Source organism: Felis catus, chromosome A1, assembly GCF_018350175.1.
Source record: "Felis catus isolate Fca126 chromosome A1, F.catus_Fca126_mat1.0, whole genome shotgun sequence".
Lineage (NCBI taxonomy): Eukaryota > Metazoa > Chordata > Mammalia > Carnivora > Felidae > Felis > Felis catus.
In genome coordinates, this window is record NC_058368.1 from 225,125,493 (window position 1) to 225,141,978 (window position 16,486).

General features: G+C 42.4%; 1 long non-coding RNA gene across 3 annotated transcripts; it reads right to left on the reverse strand.

Moving 5' to 3' along the window:
* Positions 1–621: 621 nt before the first annotated feature.
* On the reverse strand, positions 622–16,172 carry LOC123380441. Of its 3 annotated transcripts, none has more exons than XR_006586201.1 (5): positions 13,854–16,172; positions 13,520–13,627; positions 9,236–9,323; positions 7,228–7,313; positions 622–4,714 (listed from the first exon to the last, which is right to left on the reverse strand). It is a non-coding gene; the product is annotated as an uncharacterized LOC123380441 (long non-coding RNA). The 3 variants fall into 3 exon arrangements; XR_006586200.1 differs by having other exon boundaries at positions 13,755–16,172; XR_006586195.1 differs by having other exon boundaries at positions 13,520–16,172.
* Positions 16,173–16,486: the final 314 nt, after the last annotated feature.

A 16,486-nucleotide genomic window follows, 5' to 3' on the forward strand; every position in this document is an offset into this window, starting at 1 on the left:
ATAACAGTGTCGTTACCTTTTTCTCACAGTGGGAGATGTGAAATTACTCAGTAACAGCACATTTGACAACAAAGAATATGAAGCGGTGATTCCTGCACCTAAACCGAAAGAAACGATACCTGAATAGTATGAAGAATCAAGGGCTCCGATCACGCAAGAAACAAATACGCTGGCGTCTCTTCTCAATCATTCTATATCGTTAACGATAAATCAATGTGCTTCATAAGTGTTCGTGAATTTTTCAAAGTATTTTTCAACGAAGATGATTCTACACACAAGAGCTCCACCAAAAAAAAATTTTTTTAGCCGGCATCCCACACGCTCTAGGGGAGGCCTTGAAGCCAGAGGTGGGGTGTAGGCAACCATCACGTCCCAGGCCTAAAAAGCGCATCACAGAGGATAATATCACAGTGATGACTCTGAGTTTTTCTTCTTTTCAGTTTATTTTACTGATTTATGTAATGTTTATTTGTTTTTGACAAAGAGAGACACAGAGCACAACCAGAGAGGGGCAGGGAGAGAGGGAGACACAGAACCTAAAGGAGGCTCCAGGCTCTGAGCCGTCAGCCCAGAGCCCGAGGGGGAGCTCAACCCCACAAACCATGAGATCGTGACCTGAGCTGAAGTCGGATGCTTAACCCACTGAGCCGCCCAGGTACCCCAACTCCGAGTTTTTCTGATGGCTTGGCCAATTTCCACTTCTTTTTAAGAATCACGGGAGATAGAAAAATTACAATGGAAGAATTTGCCTGCCACGGAAGTCTTAGGTTTCTGTAGGAGACAGAAATGCCAGTTGAAGCTTGAGGCCAACACAGGAGGGACTCTGGCTTCAGCTTCAAAGGCCACATAAATTCTCCTTGACCAAAGAAGAAAGAATAGGGGAAATATGGCTTTGCAGTTGTCCAACTTGAGGAAATCGCATATGAGGGACAGGCTACCAATCTCACTAGAGAATGAAATGTGCGTTACGACATTACCGCAGGCTAAGGACTATAAGTACAATCGCCATGAAAAAGGTTTCCCTGGCAATGTCTAGGGAATCACAATGGTTTTATTCACCATTAAAGCAAAACTTGGAGAAGTCCATCCGGTTGAGTGCTAGTTCCGGCCCGTTGGCAACTGTCTCCTTTTCCCTCCACTCCATTTGTACCTACACAGATGACATGTTCCTTGGGCACGGAGTCCACTGAAATGAGAAGTCAGCCGAAGGCAGGATGACTCTTCCTCACCCACAACAACCCTTGCACACTCAGAAATGCTAGCCTATACATGGATTCTTCCACCATTGGCTCCAAGTTATGCCCTTCTTTGCTTGGTCACAATTACACCAGTTAGTATCTCCACTCATTTCCCCAAAGAGTGGAGAGAAATGAACAACCCCAGAGCAGCAGGTACGTGACCCAACTGCTACTTTCTTTCTTTCAGAGTCCTTTACCAAGATCGGACTACACTAGCTGTGTTCCCATCCCCTCGGGAAAAATCCCAGGAGCAAAGAAGATCAACTTTGCAACAGAACTCTAATCTCAGCCATGACTGGGAGCCACAAATAATTCCCCCCAAAAGGTATATGCAATGATTCCAACATTTAGAAAAGCCCCGTGATGCTATCTTTCCTTTATTTAGTAAAGCATACTCTCCTCGAGGGTTACTAATCTCTTTAGGTCTGTCCCTACGTTGGTGGTGAAAACCTGACAGATGATGCGACTGCTTTGGGCAGACTTCAGACACGACAGAGCGAAGAAAAAAATTAAAGAAAATAAGGACTATGGGGCAAGGAAACTGTCGGTGGGAGAGAGGAAAAGTAAAACTAGAAGAAAAAGAGAAGCATCTGATAGGAGGCTATGGGGCATCACCAGCAATGGCCCATCCATCAGTTAGAGGCCACTGAGGCATGGTTATCTGCAAGGCATCACACACACACACACACACACACACACACACACACACACATATAACACATATACATATATAAATGTAATATGTATATAATGAGAGGGGTTATGTCTATATATTTAAAGGCACAGGCTGTGTCGTGAAATTGAATTCGCTAAAGAGGATTGCCTGTGTTGCTCAACACATACGTGAAATGTCAAGTCCAGTTGTTACGAATGAGTACTATTTTCCCCTCTTGCTTTTCATCATCCCCCCCTTAAATAACAGTGCAGTCTGTGATGCAATGAAACTGAAGCCTGGGATCCCCTAGCACAATATCCATTGTTCCGGCAATTTGAGTACAATAATAATTGTGCCAAATGTCGCAACACAGATGCCACACAGGAGACTCTGAATGCAGCGTTGCTGTTTGGCCTTCACAAAAACTTCAGTACACGAGCTTTCCTTGCTTCCATCATTTTTCTGAAATGTGTAATAGCTGCCATTTAGTGAGTGTTTATGACGCCCCAGCACATTTTAAGGTACTTTAAATGTAGTAATTTATGAAAACTTTGCGACAGTCCTACTCTCACTTTGCAGATGAAGAGACCCAAGTGTCACAGCTCGTAACTGATGAAACGCAGGGTGTATTCAAAGATACTTTTGAACTCTCAGACACTTGAAAACATTAAATAAATCAGCCTTATCTAGAAAAAAGAACTGACTTCTTGATTTGCTTCTACTTACAACCTCAGCAATTAATGTCGTTCATCCACAAAATAACTTCTCCGCTCTCCTGATTTTTAGAGTACTCTGTTCCCCTGTGTAGGGACCAAAGGCAAGCCACCCCAAGATGGGCCACCTTGGCATAACATTATTTTGAATTAAAAACCATCAAAACCCAGTGGATGCCGGAAAAGCTCTTAACCTGCCCCTCAACTAACTGCCTGCTCGCACCAGGAAGAGAGCTCTTAACAGAGACTTCCCTCTACCTAAGAAACTGATTTGCATAATAGGCCAAACTTTGCTTTCCAAACACCTCCTCTCTCACTTCCCCACTAAACATCTTTCTCTGATTTGTATCCTTAGACTTCCACCCCTCCCTTAGCTCATACAGGCTTTGTGTTGCCTCACTGCCTTTGGAATTTCCATGTCTGCGTGGATTTCCCTGTGTGGACTCTGTCTCGTGTCAATTTGATTCTTAGTTCAGCTAGAAGGACGTTGAAAGGCAGAGTAAATTCTTCTTCCCTGACACCTGGATCTGGAAAAAGCTGCATATCCGTCCAGGAAGTAAATAACTTGCAGAATCTATTCACACTGTCACAGATAACTTCGTGATTGTTAAGAATCCACAGTATCCTCAGAACTGGGCAGAATGGAAAAGAATATTTTTTTTCCTGTGCCATCTTCTAATAAAGACAGAGTGCCCCAAAGAAAAATCAGCAGAATTCTCTTCCACATGTGTCAGGTGACAAATCAAACACTGAGGGATGTCCATCTCGACATGCGGTGTTTCATTTTCCATCTTGGACCCCAAAACGAAAGCCAGCAGAAGAGACCATTCCCTAAGCCAAGTAGCCCCATGCTACTTTTATAGAGGGGCGGGTGGGGGGTGGGGTGCCGTATCTAATCAATTCTGGGAAACATAATGGAAACTAATCCCACAAAATGGTACCTCTGGGTCAGCCTCACTTTTCCATCTCACAATCTTTAATTACCTAGGTAACTCATGCTTTTATAATATAATCATGTGCTAATGTCACATTGGCGCACAAACTTCACCCAGGCAGTAAAATGGGCATAAATCAATTATAGCAGCCTGAAAAACCAAAGACCTAGCTCTTAGGTAACTACCCCTATGCTTATGTAGAAAAGTTTCCCCTCCTTTTTTAGTTTGTCTCCAAGGCTAATAGTCTACGTCCAAAAAAAATGGACCATCCCGTCATTTCCATGCCCGCTGTTATTGCTAAGGAGAGCTCTAAGTCTGCACAGTAGTGTTCAAATAAATGTGGAAATATTTCAACATTAATAATCAACCTTTGGTAGGGTTTTGAGTTTGCGAAGCACTGCTTCCCATGTTCTTCTCCAACACAACCCTCCAAACAACACTGTGAAAGTTCAAGGCGCGTGATCACCAACACTTTCCGCATATGAAAATTCAGAGCTGAGAGAGAGGAGACAACAGACGACATTGGTCAAGGGCTAGGAGATCCCAACCTTAAGACCCAAACCCAGGTTCTCTGAGGCTGAAATGATTAGCAAAATCCACTTTGCCACGAACCGGTCCATACTCACACAAATTTTATTAAACAGAAATGCGGAAAATATTCCAAGGGCAGACTGTAAGTGTTCCCCTGAGGTAGTTTCTATATAAATCCAAGCTACCCCACAGCTTACCATCACATAAAAGACAAAAGCGCCAAACCAGACTCCAGACGAAAACCAACAGAGCTGTTTTTACTGGCCACATGTATAAAAGGCAAGAGGAGGAAAAAAGGCAGATCAAATGACAAAGAACTTTCTAAATCTGTCGCTTAGTAACATATTGCCAAATTCTTGGTGTTTTTATCCCAAGATGTTTAAATTCTGCTTTCCACTATTGAAGGCTTCATACCTTCTGTCTGTCTCTCTCTCTCTCTCCCCCTCTCTCCTACCTTTTTTGGGCATGATGGGAGAATGATCGTCTTGTTGATTACCATATATATATATATATATATATATATATATATATATATATATAATTCAGAAGAGTAAAGAGAACTGTTTTCTTTGACATTTTCTGTTTTCCTCCTATTTTCACCAATTTTCGAGGGATGACATCGTCTCATGAAGACACAGAGCCCTGCAGAGCCAGATAAAACACAAAGGACATGACTTCTGCCTGGAGAGATACATATACACACACAAAAACCCACCCGGAGCTTCTTCCCTCTCTGTATCTGCATTTCAAGCCACCTAGAAAACATCTGTGGGCGGCTGGCCGTTCACTCCAAAACCATATTTAACCTTCTGAAGTCACATTTAGCTGACAGAGCTTTGGCGTCTGTTGCCTAGGAAACAGATCAATATACTCTCTATTTTGAAGGGCATCAAATTCTCCCCGTCAGGAGCCGGAAGGCTGTGGGGCCAGAGGCAGCCGGCAGGGATCAAGCTTCCCTGAGCTGGCCCCCCTCCCCAACCCTGATGGAACAGAACCTTTCTGAGGCTCCTCCCCCTCCCCCACCCCCACCCCCCCACCCACACTGCTCCCCTGGCAGAGGCCGGAGATGGGGTGCTTTTGCTGGGTAATCAGAAATCATCAACCTGACCAAGAAATCATGGCCAAAGTCCAAACATATCACAGTTTACGGGTGGTCAGAGCAATCCCAGCAGTGCCCCCCATGGTTAAAGCTCTGGGGGTTCTGAAATGTCCGCAGGTAGAACACTTCAGCAGCTGCTCACTCCTGTACCATCTAAATCCTCGAACACACCGTCGGGCAAGATTACAGGAGATTCTCCCCTGCCAGAGTATGTGCTTCCGAAACAGTAATAATAAACTTTTCAAATAATAAACACGGAGGCAACTGGGTGGCTTAGCCGGTTAAGCGTGGGACTTCAGCTCAGGTCACGATCTTACTGTTCCTGAGTTCAAGCCCCATATAGGGCTGTCTCTCTCTCTCAAATATAAATAAAGATTAAAAAAAAAAAAAAAGAAAACTAGTGCTCGCTTCGGCAGCACATACACTAAAAAATTAAAAGTAAAATAATAAACAGCCATCTTATCAGAAAAAAATAAGATGCCTAAAACTCACCTCTAACTCAACATTCTTCCTAGTTATAGCTGTATCTCAAATAGCACATACAAATGAAAAGTATCTTGCTTCTATTTAAATGGAGGCATTGCAATCCAAGACCGAGATGCTTCCAAGTACCACCAAAAACTGAACTTCAGTTGATTTTAAAGGATCTCACTGTGAAATCTGAGTAGATTTCATCAGGGCCTTCGGATGTGTTTCTAAGTTGCGTGTCCCAAAGGCCGTGCCATACACAACCATGAGTAAAATGACCATGTGTGAGGAAAATGTACAATCGCACACTGTTAGGGACTGAATTGTGTCCCCCAAACGTCGTATGTGAAAGCCCTAACCCTTGGTTCCTCAGAATGTGACTATATTTAGACACAGGGACTTTAAAAAAGTAAGGAGAGATGGGGTCATATGGGTGCTTCCCAATCCCATCTGACTGGTGTCCTTAAAAGAGGAGATTAGTACCCAGACACCTGTGGAGGAAAGATCGTGTGAAACACAGAGAGGAGAAGGCGATCTACACGCTGAGGAGAGAGGCCTCAGAAGAAACTTCCCTGACGACGCCTTGATCTCAAGTGTCTAGCATCTAAAAATGTGGAAAAATTAAATTCTGTTGTTTAAGCCACTCTGTTTATGGCATTTGTTAAGGTAGCCCTGACAAATTAATAGCATACACTAGAATTTGAATCTTTTTCTTAGAGTGAACATGCTGACTCAATTCTAGAAACTTCTTCAGTAGAGTTGAAAAGCAATCCAACAAACTAAATTTCTCATATAAATAAAACACACCACATCCCACTTCTAATTCATCAAAAATGCTCTAGAACCTACCTTCAAACATCATCTAGTACCTTACCGCTGCTCACCACACCCATTGCTGCAATACTAATCCAAGCCATTATCTCTCACCTAGATTATAGACTCTCTATGTATCTGATATAGTCCCCCCCAAAACGTACTCAAAACACACGACCCTTTGAAAACATGTCAGATCATGTCAGGCTTCTGTCCAATACCCTGAAATGACTCCCTAATTCCTTCCAAGGAAAAGCCAAAGCCCCTGTAGATGGTCACCATGACCTACTTGAGGTGACCCCAATTAGAATTCTCCCTCATCCCCGTGATCTAGCACAGTGGATGCCCTCAGCCGCACTTTTGCTCTAACTTCTCCCTCTGTCAGGAAGCCTCTCCTCCGGGTATCCGCAGAACTAAATCCCTCACCTCCTTCAACTTTTTGCTCAAATTACCTGGGTTCCATGAAGCCTTCCCAGACCACCCTATTCAAAATTAGAACTACTTTTGTCTTCTCTCCTCCACTATCCTACTCGACTGTTTCCCCTTTCTATAGGTTTAGTGTCTTCTGGAATATCATAGAAATTACTAATGGAATTAGTTCATTTGGTTCACTCATGTATTTCAAATTACCTGAAACCATGCCTGACCCATAGTAGGGGCTCAATAATTATTTGATTAATGAATGTTGAGTGAACGATTAATTGGATATAGAAGCTAGAATTTTCTTTTCAAGCTCTATAACTTTTCAAACATTCTCCAATTGAGAGACCCTTACCAATACAATCCATTGTGAATGTTAAAAATTTCCTTTTTTTTTTTTACTTGCCATTCTTCATATTGATTTACTTCTCCAAGAAAATTCTGAAAGGAATAAAAGAAATTTCAATCGTTGTCTTTCCACTGCACTTTTTGGGAAGACAAAATGGACAATAGGCCCCTAACGCATGTGAACTTAAAATTTTTCAGGGACGCCTGGGCTAAGTCTGTTAAGTGTCCAACTCTTGATTTTGGCTCGGGTCGTGATCTCATGGTTCGTGAGACCAAGCCCCCAGTGGGGCTCTGTGCTGACAGTGTCGAGTCTGTTTGGGAGTCTCTCTCTGCCCCTCCCCCACTCAAACACGACCACTCTTTCGTGCTCGCTCTCTCAAAACAGACCAAATTAAGCTTTTTTTTTTTTTTCAATTGTGCATGAATCCTTGTGTATGTGTATGTGCATGCGTTGCTTGAATGGTCTCATAAGTTGTGACAGCAAGTCAGGGAAAGACAAGTGAGAGATCCAAATTTCAACTGGATATCATCTCAAACATCCATCAAATATATAAAGTATTAATACCATAAAAGAAAACAAAATCACATCAAGATTTAAAAGATTTTATCACTTAATAGAATTTACACTTTTAAACACCTTGAGATTCCATCAAGTTCAATGGTCTTAAGAAACTGAAGGAAAATATATTTATAGATCTTATGAGCCAAAGAAACGTAAAGTTCCATCAAGTGATCAACCTGGATCGAATCTAAAGACTTCTGTGAATCAAGAGAAAAATTAGGGCATGGATATACGACTTGAAGCCAGAGGTGTAGGCTCTAGGACCAAAGAGACCTACCCTTTTGAAGTTTTAAAGCCCATGACATAAGAAATGTAACATAGGGTCCCATGGGCCACTTGTAGGAAGGAACGGTTGGCAGATATTAACTGGAAAACATGAATTTTTAACAACATGAATTTGAAAATACCAGTATTCCTATAAAAACATGAAAAGAGGAGTAAAATAGCAGTCCTCAGACTTGAGCCCGCAGCAGATTTACATGAGGGCTTGCTATAATACAGATTTCTGGGCCTCGCCTCTGGTCTCCCATCCAGTAAGTCCTGGATACAGCGGCAGAATCTGGATTTCTGATAAGCTCCCAGGTGATGCTGATGCTACTGGTCCAGGGATCACACTTTGAGAACCAGCGGAATAAGCAATTAAGATAGTTCTGTGTTCAATTAACTTGGAAAATGGGAATCAAAAATTGTCTTGAGTTGTGAAGGAAAAGGTACTTGTTGTTGGTACCTGTTTGTAAAGGCGGTCTTCTGTACTCCCATAAAGGAGTATTCCTCTACAAAGGATGTTCCAAATTCCCAAGCCCGTTGGGTAAAGACCATCACCTCCTTTGAGGGTAGGAAGGCATCCATGCCAACCCCCTCCCCTTTCCTATCACTGGAGTATCCTCTTTACAAAGTGGCTGCTGAACAGGACACGTGTTAGAAGTAAACCGTGGCAAACAGGTTCCTGGCTGGTTGCAGAGAGTCAGATTCTAGCAACATTCCTGGTTTGAGACAAAACATTCGGTCCTTACTGGATGATTCCCATCCTAGAAGAGATGTTGGCCCAGAGAAAGCTACCCCGGAGGTGTTCAGAGGCAAAAGAAGCCGGCTTCGGGCCCCTGCAATTCTGGCTGCTTCGCATGTGGGGGGGCCTTGGGACCCTGGTCCTGTGTGGCTACAGCTGGCTGTCCATCTGTCTGGCCTCAGTGCAATTTGTGGATAGGGTAATGGGGCAGTAGGATGGCCAAACCTAAGTGATTCTGTTTTCTTTCTTCTTCTTCTTCTTCTTCTTCTTCTTCTTCTTCTTCTTCTTCCTTCTTTTTTTTTTTTTTTTTTTCACCAGCTACCAATGGTTGACAAAGAGATTAAGGGCAGAAAATTGTAGACTTCCCTTTCAATCCCAGCAGCAATGCATACAGAGAAAAAGGTATTTTATGACAACTACAGATAGCTATCAAATAATCATACTCACTTAACTTGAACAATGAGCCTGCCATATTTACTATGGATTCCCAATAGTTGCCATTCCTTGCTTGTCCTTCTTAGGTCCTTCTTTTCTTCTAATAAAGTTTATTATTTAGCATTAAGGAAGAAAGTTTATTATTTAGCGTTACGAAATACTGAGATTTATATTATTTACTCTGTAAGTAAATTTTTAATTAAAAAAATTAATCTAATATTCTGTTTAGTAGCTAATATTTGGGGGAAGTAGAAAAACAAAGAATAACATTACCATAATCCTGGAAAAATTATGAGGCATATTCCGATAACTTCCTTCTTTTATAGGTAATCTAGCTTCTGTGTAAAGCTTGATTTTTTTTTTTTTAAGATAAACATGCCTGGTAATCAATCTCTGAATTAAGTAGAGAATAATGAGCTTCTGTGTCTACAAAAGGTGCTCAACCAAGTCTTCAACATAAGCAAGAGTTTTCCAAGGAAATAGTTATGAAAATACAAGCCAGTGCTACAAAAATGGCCAGCCAGATTACTGAAGGCGACCCTGATCTCAGATACGCTTCTGTATTGTCATATTCTGTGTGTCCGTTTTTAATTTAGCCAACACGGGATTCTGGAAATGGCGGGGGGAGCCCTCACGCTGAATCATGGATTAATCCATCTGACCACAAAGGACCCGAGGGTGGGAGACGTTTGCCGCCTTGCTCAGAGTGACACAGCAGGTTTGTGTAACAGCCAGAGCTCTGAACTCCTATCTAGGTTCCTTCCTGAATTTGCAAAGTACCGCCCATTCCTGAGGATAGATAACCCGTGAAATGTTCGCCGCTGTAGAACCTGACTCTCAACCACCTCGGTAACCAGCTCTTTTCCTCATTAAGAGAAAAGTGGGCTGGAGGAAGAGCATGGAAGGAAGATTTCTACCAGTCTGTCTCCAGTTCCCAGGGCAGAAAAGCCTGTATTGTTTTATCATTATTTTCTAGATTTCCAGGCAATAGGTTATAAACTTGATAAAGTCAGTGTGCCTTACATTTCGGTAATATCCATGATCCCTCTGTTCCTTTCACCTTTCAAATGGAGTCTTTTCCAGCCACAAGCCAAGAGAAATGCCTGAAGCCCTGATCTACCCATACGGCGGGGGGCAGAGGCATATTCCCAGGCAAATTCCCAGCATTTCCATCCAGAGGCGCTGCCAAATGAACATTTAGGGCAGCTCTGAGAGAAAGAGGAGGTCCCAGGAGTACACTCTGAACGCTGAATGGAAAATTGTGAAAGAAACTCAGCATGCAGCTAGGCGTACAACCTTGGCCTTTCTCCACAAAGCTGTCTTCTCACCTCGCTCTCCGTGCAGAAACCTACAGCTGCCTGTGGGTTCCTTGTGCGAACCTCGGTCTATTTCTTCTCACCCCAAATCAGCTAGTGTTCCAAGATGAAGCCAGAGTCCTCGACCCCCAGTCCACATCAGGTGGCTCATCTGTCCCTCCTGGGCACTGTCCAAGAAGGGAGGCCGGTCTGTGTCACCTCCTACTTAATTCTAGAAGGCTCCATCAGGTCCTTGGTCCCAGAGGGCACCTGGTGACCAGTGTCAGAAATACACGTATCATTCCTTTCTTGTCTCTGTGTTCTTAGGGACTAAGAAGTCCTTCCTTTCTTTCACACGTCTCCGTCACGATCTCCAAGAAGCAGCGGCAAAGACAGCATTAGACACTGGAGGGATTTGGGGGGACTGGAAGAAGGGGAGACACCTTTGAAGGATAAAGAGAAGGGGAGAGAGAGCAGAGCCATTTTGGCAAGCCCTCAGCCTGAGCTGCGGTTCTCATACCGGAGAAGGACGCGGGCTTTGGGATTTGGCAGGAGGAACCTCAGCCTACAGCCAGCTCTGAGAACACCTTGTTCCAGGTGACAGTGAGCCCCCGGGGCAGGGCTTATCCGTTAAAAGACACCTACCTTCTGCAGGAATGAACTGCTTCCCCAACCTCCTTCCTGACGCAGATTTTCTTGAAGGGATTGTGAGCACCATAGCTCACGGCACCACACGCATGCATCTTCTACCTTGTTATTTGGTTAGCTCTGGAATAAAGTTCCCCCACATGAAAGGAAGCAATTCCGCATCTCGAGGAGGAAATAGCATGAACAGTATATGATGCAGGCATACTGGCAGTGCTTTTTAATTTTGCGGCTGAGAAAATGACTCTTGTTGTGAAATAAGCATATCGTATTTCTTTCTCACAATTCTTGTATTTTAGGGATAGATGGGGGCTTTAGAAATAGCTGAGTCAGTTTATATATGAGGTCCGATTTCATTTAAACAGGCTTCCTCTCCTACCTCTTAGCCCGTATGTTCTGGAGCAGGGTCCTGATTCTCTCTTCCAGATCCTTCACCCAGACACCAGATATCGAGGTGGTGTGGTCTGATGGTCCAGATAGACTACCCAGAGGAATTCTAGGACTGGACTTATGTGGCCACCATTCTAGCAAAGGCTCATATATGGCTTTGATATCTAGTGGATCATTCTGGGTCTCACTTAAATGACCCTCCCTCATAGAATTCTCCATAACTATGCATATTTTATTGAGACAAACTGGACTTATCTTTGTCCTGTCTTGCAAATGCTCATGACACTGTCCCTTGTCTTTCCCTCCTCTTGGAATTAAAATCTACCCTCGTATTGTTCCCCTCTGCGTCGCTCTGAGTACAGCTCATATTGGCTTGAGTGCTGCATTTTTTACATAGCCTAGAGTATATATGTTTTCCAAGTACTTTGATCCTCTAAACTGGGCTGCAGTGTTGTTTTTTTTTTTTTCCAAAGCTCGGCAGCCTGATTCAAATTGCTTAGAAAGCTTGGAATAGTGGCTTGTTTCTAAGGCACTCTAACACTAAATATGTTCAATACTCCATAATGAACGCTGGAAAGGCTGTTCTTGCTTTTTTTGGCACAGGATAACTGGGACAATCAGATCATGTATTCAGTTGGCATTGCATCAGAACAGATCTGCTTCTTTAACCTAGAAAGGAAAGAGGAATATCATACTAATTGACCCGAAAGCTAGAACATGTGTTCGTTTCCTGCATTCGATAGCATTCTCATTGTTAATGTAGAGCTCCAGACACCTATTCATAGAATACTACATTTCAGAACAAGGACAAGTCATGACAAAAACCCCCTACCCCTTACTCCCGTGTTTACTCGTCCAGTTTAGTCTAACATAGCTACTGAACTTTGAACTATGCTCTTTCTTCCTCCAACTTTCACTTGTTCCTGAAGATTTTTAGGCCGTTCAAAAACTGGTGAGTACTTTCTAGTTACTGGTATTTTAGCTTATATTATAATGTAAGTCCCGTGAGAGTCAGGACTTGGCTTTGTTTATTACTGTTCCTTCCATACTATGGAGAAGTGCTACTTAGCGCCAGAAAACTCATCATCATCATTCCCAGGAGTGACTGCGGTTTGGAGAGCAATCCTAGTCAGATACTAGATAATGATAGCCAGCATGTTAATTGAGGGTTTATTATATTGATAGCTGCTCATATCTTTATATATTTATATCTGTATAAAGAGAGAGACAGACATGCATATCTTTGTGTTCCTATCTAGATATAGACATGTTGTAGCTATCTATATCTATCCATCTCGCATATATATATATGTATATATATATACACACACAATTGATTCTCATTATCCATAGTTCTTATATTCTCTAAAGTCACCACAAACACCAAATTAGCAAATACTGAACCACGGCTCCTGGAGGAAATAGGGCTTTAAGTTCCTTCAAGCATCGGCTCACATTTTCATCAACTGGTCAACACACAGCCTTGTTTCTGTTTAATATATGTCATTGATTCAGGGGTGCCTGCGTGCCTCAGTCTGTGAAGCGTCCAACTCTTGATTTCGACTCAGGTCATGATTTCACTGTTAGTGAGTTCAAGCCCCTCACCAGGCTCTGTGCCGACAGCTTGGGATTCTCTCTCTTCCTCTCTCTCTTCCCCTCCCTCTCCTTCTCATTCTCCTTCAAAAATAAATAAATAAACATTAATACATATGTATATATATGTATGTGTATATATATATATATATATATATCATTGATTCATTAACATTAAACTCACAGCCAACAGCACTGTAAACAAAGTATATTTAACATGTTTTTTTTTTTTCTTCTTAAGACATGTTGCAGCCTCCTTGCACTTAGGAAAGACTTTAGCACTACACTTGGGGACCATTCTAAATAACAAAGTCACCCAAAGCAGCACCGAAGTGTAAAAAATGTGGCATTAAGTATATCGAGAAAAGGATACTTCTTTACATCATGAAAGCTAAAACAAGAAGCCAGAGGGTCACTTTGTCCAAACTCACTGGGAACACGGGTACCAGGTGATCCAAAGGTTCTTCCACTCTGTGCATGTCTGCAAATGGCCACAAAGGTACCATGAGTATTGATGTGGAGGTGACAAATTTGAGCAAGTGGGAAAATTCACGAACACGGAATCCACAAATAATGAGGACTGACTCCACACGTAAACACACACATACATTTAAATCCACGTCCACGTGCGTGAGAGCTATGCGTATCTACTTCCTTCCAAAGAGCACAGGCTTCCAGTGTTGCCCCAGCGCTGAAGGCAGTCTCACCTTCACTGGTCGATTCCTGAACGATTTCCTCACGGAGAAGCATCCTGTTATGCTGGAAATACATCAACGCAAGATTCGAGAGACTTTGAATTACTGCCCGAATTCTCACATATACGGTTGGACAAGTCGCAGACGTCTAATCCTCAGATTGCTTGCTTTCTGCAAAACTCAGGCCAGAGCGCCCTTTTGTCATTATAAACTCACCGAATTGTGGCTACGCACACAGGTTCTGTAGACTAAATTCAGATCCTAACGCCGCCATTCACGAGCTGTGTGAACCTAAATAATTTGGCCTCCTTCAGCTTTCATATCCTCATCTATAAAATAAGGATAATGGTAGTGCTTACATCCTTCAGTTTTTATGAGGATTCAATTACATAAATGGGTCCAGTAGCTATACTGAAACAGCCCATACGTGTCAGAGATTCATAATAAAAACAATAACAGTAAGACTGCTGCTTTTGGAAGTAGAGCGGTTCAGAACATCGTCTCTCTCAGACAAGTCTTGGTGGAACAGCACAAAGATCTCTAGATTTCTCCTTTTTCTGGTTCTGTGGCTTCTCAATCCACCCGTTGGATACATTTTCTTTAAATATATTGGTACATTTAATTAACTCGGAGAGTTGAGTCTCACTAGCCTAGGAGTCATTTTTCCCTTAATGAGTATCAATGCAACCTCTGGTCCCTTATAACCCGGTTTTATAGTGTATTGAGAGGGCCTGCTCATTTAAGGCCACATTCTTAAGAGACTAATCATAGTTCCCAGTGTTAGTTATATGCTCTGACTGGAGAATTTCTGTGGTTTCTCGGAGTACATACATAATGCTATGATTAGATCTCAGTTATATGTATACCAAATATCCACATATAGATCTTTTAAAAAGGTCTAAAAAGAGATAAACCAACTAAGGAAAATGATGGACCAGGCTTTCACCACTAAAAATTGAATAAAAATGTTAAGCACACCCATTGCTTTACAGACAAAGGCAGGTGAAAATGTATTGTGTCATTATGGGCCTTTATTCAGTATCTAATTTCTATAAAGATTTAAACACCCGTATAGCAACCACGAGCAAGCAAAAATTAGAATGTCGGTAATAAACTGAGCCCCATACCCCTGAGCCCCTTCCCACTCAACAAGACCGCGAAATATGCAAAAGGTTAATATAAATTATCCTCTTATAAAGAGCAGGAAAACAAATTTGATGATCAGTAACTTGTCTGAAGTTATAGTGAGGTAAACAAACATTCAATGATAAGGGAAACAGAGGGTAATACAGGGAAATTCATTCCCAGAACTTGTTGGACAAACCATGAGAGAGCAGTCCAGAGGGTTATGAGAGAAATAGGGCTTTAAATAAGAGGAGGACAAGTCTTCATAATGGGTAACGTATGTTATTACTTCACAGTGTATGTATTTATTTCCCAAATTATAACCATGTGGAAAGACAGCAGAGCCAGGAAAACACTGGGCTTTGAATCGAAAAACCTGGGTTTAAATATCTGCCATTACTTACTAATCAAATGTGAGCCTGGGAATGAGTCAGAAAAATGTTAAAATGTATCAGTTAGAATTCAGCTGCCAGTAGAAGTTTAAGCAATTACCTCACAGATGATGAAACCAGAAGTAAGTAGTTCCAAATTTGGCAACAAAGGTAACGAAATGATCCTCGGAGAACTAGGTTCATTTCTTTTTCCTATCTTTCCTTCTACCCTTTAAGATCCTTTCTCCATCTTCCATCATCCTAAATAGGATGACCTTTAGGCCTTGGGTGTTTTGTCTCACGATCCTAATAAAGATGGCTGCCATAGGTCCAACTATCCTTTTCCCACATAACCACCTTCAGGGCAGGAAGATAGAAAGGACAGAACCCAGGAGCTCTCCTCTCGCACTTGACGTTTTCCCGGGAAAGCAAACTCTTTCCTAGAGGCTCCCAAGTGGAATTCTAACATCTCATTGGCCAGAACACATCATTCTGTCACATGGTTACCTTCGCAGCAAGGGTAATCATTTTTCAATCCTCAAGAACTTCTCAAGGAAGGAGGGAGAATGATTCAATTGCTTGATACTCAAGTAACAGTGCCCATCAAGGATACATCTTGTCATAAATGTGATTTAATTGTGTTAATTTATGTGATTATGTTAATTTGCGATCTATACATGTATACATACAGTCACATAAAATAGTTGGGATCCTTCTGCCCTTCTGGAAGTTTAGTGGAACAAAGTAGATACGATCAAAGGGAGCTTCCTACCTTTGATCGCTCAGAAAGAATGCGGTATTTTAAGATTATTTTAAAACTGAATTTGCGGGGCGCCTGGGTGGCGCAGTCGGTTAAGCGTCCGACTTCAGCCAGGTCACGATCTCGCGGTCCGGGAGTTCGAGCCCCGCTTCAGGCTCTGGGCTGATGGCTCGGAGCCTGGAGCCTGTTTCCGATTCTGTGTCTCCCTCTCTCTCTGCCCCTCCCCCGTTCATGCTCTGTCTCTCTCTGTCCCAAAAATAAATAAACGTTGAAAAAAGAAATTAAAAAAAAAAAAACTGAACTTACTAACAAAAAAATTACTCTTAAATGTGCCTTAGACTGGGGTGCCTGGGTGGCTCAGTCGGTTAAGCGTCCGACTTCAGCTCAGG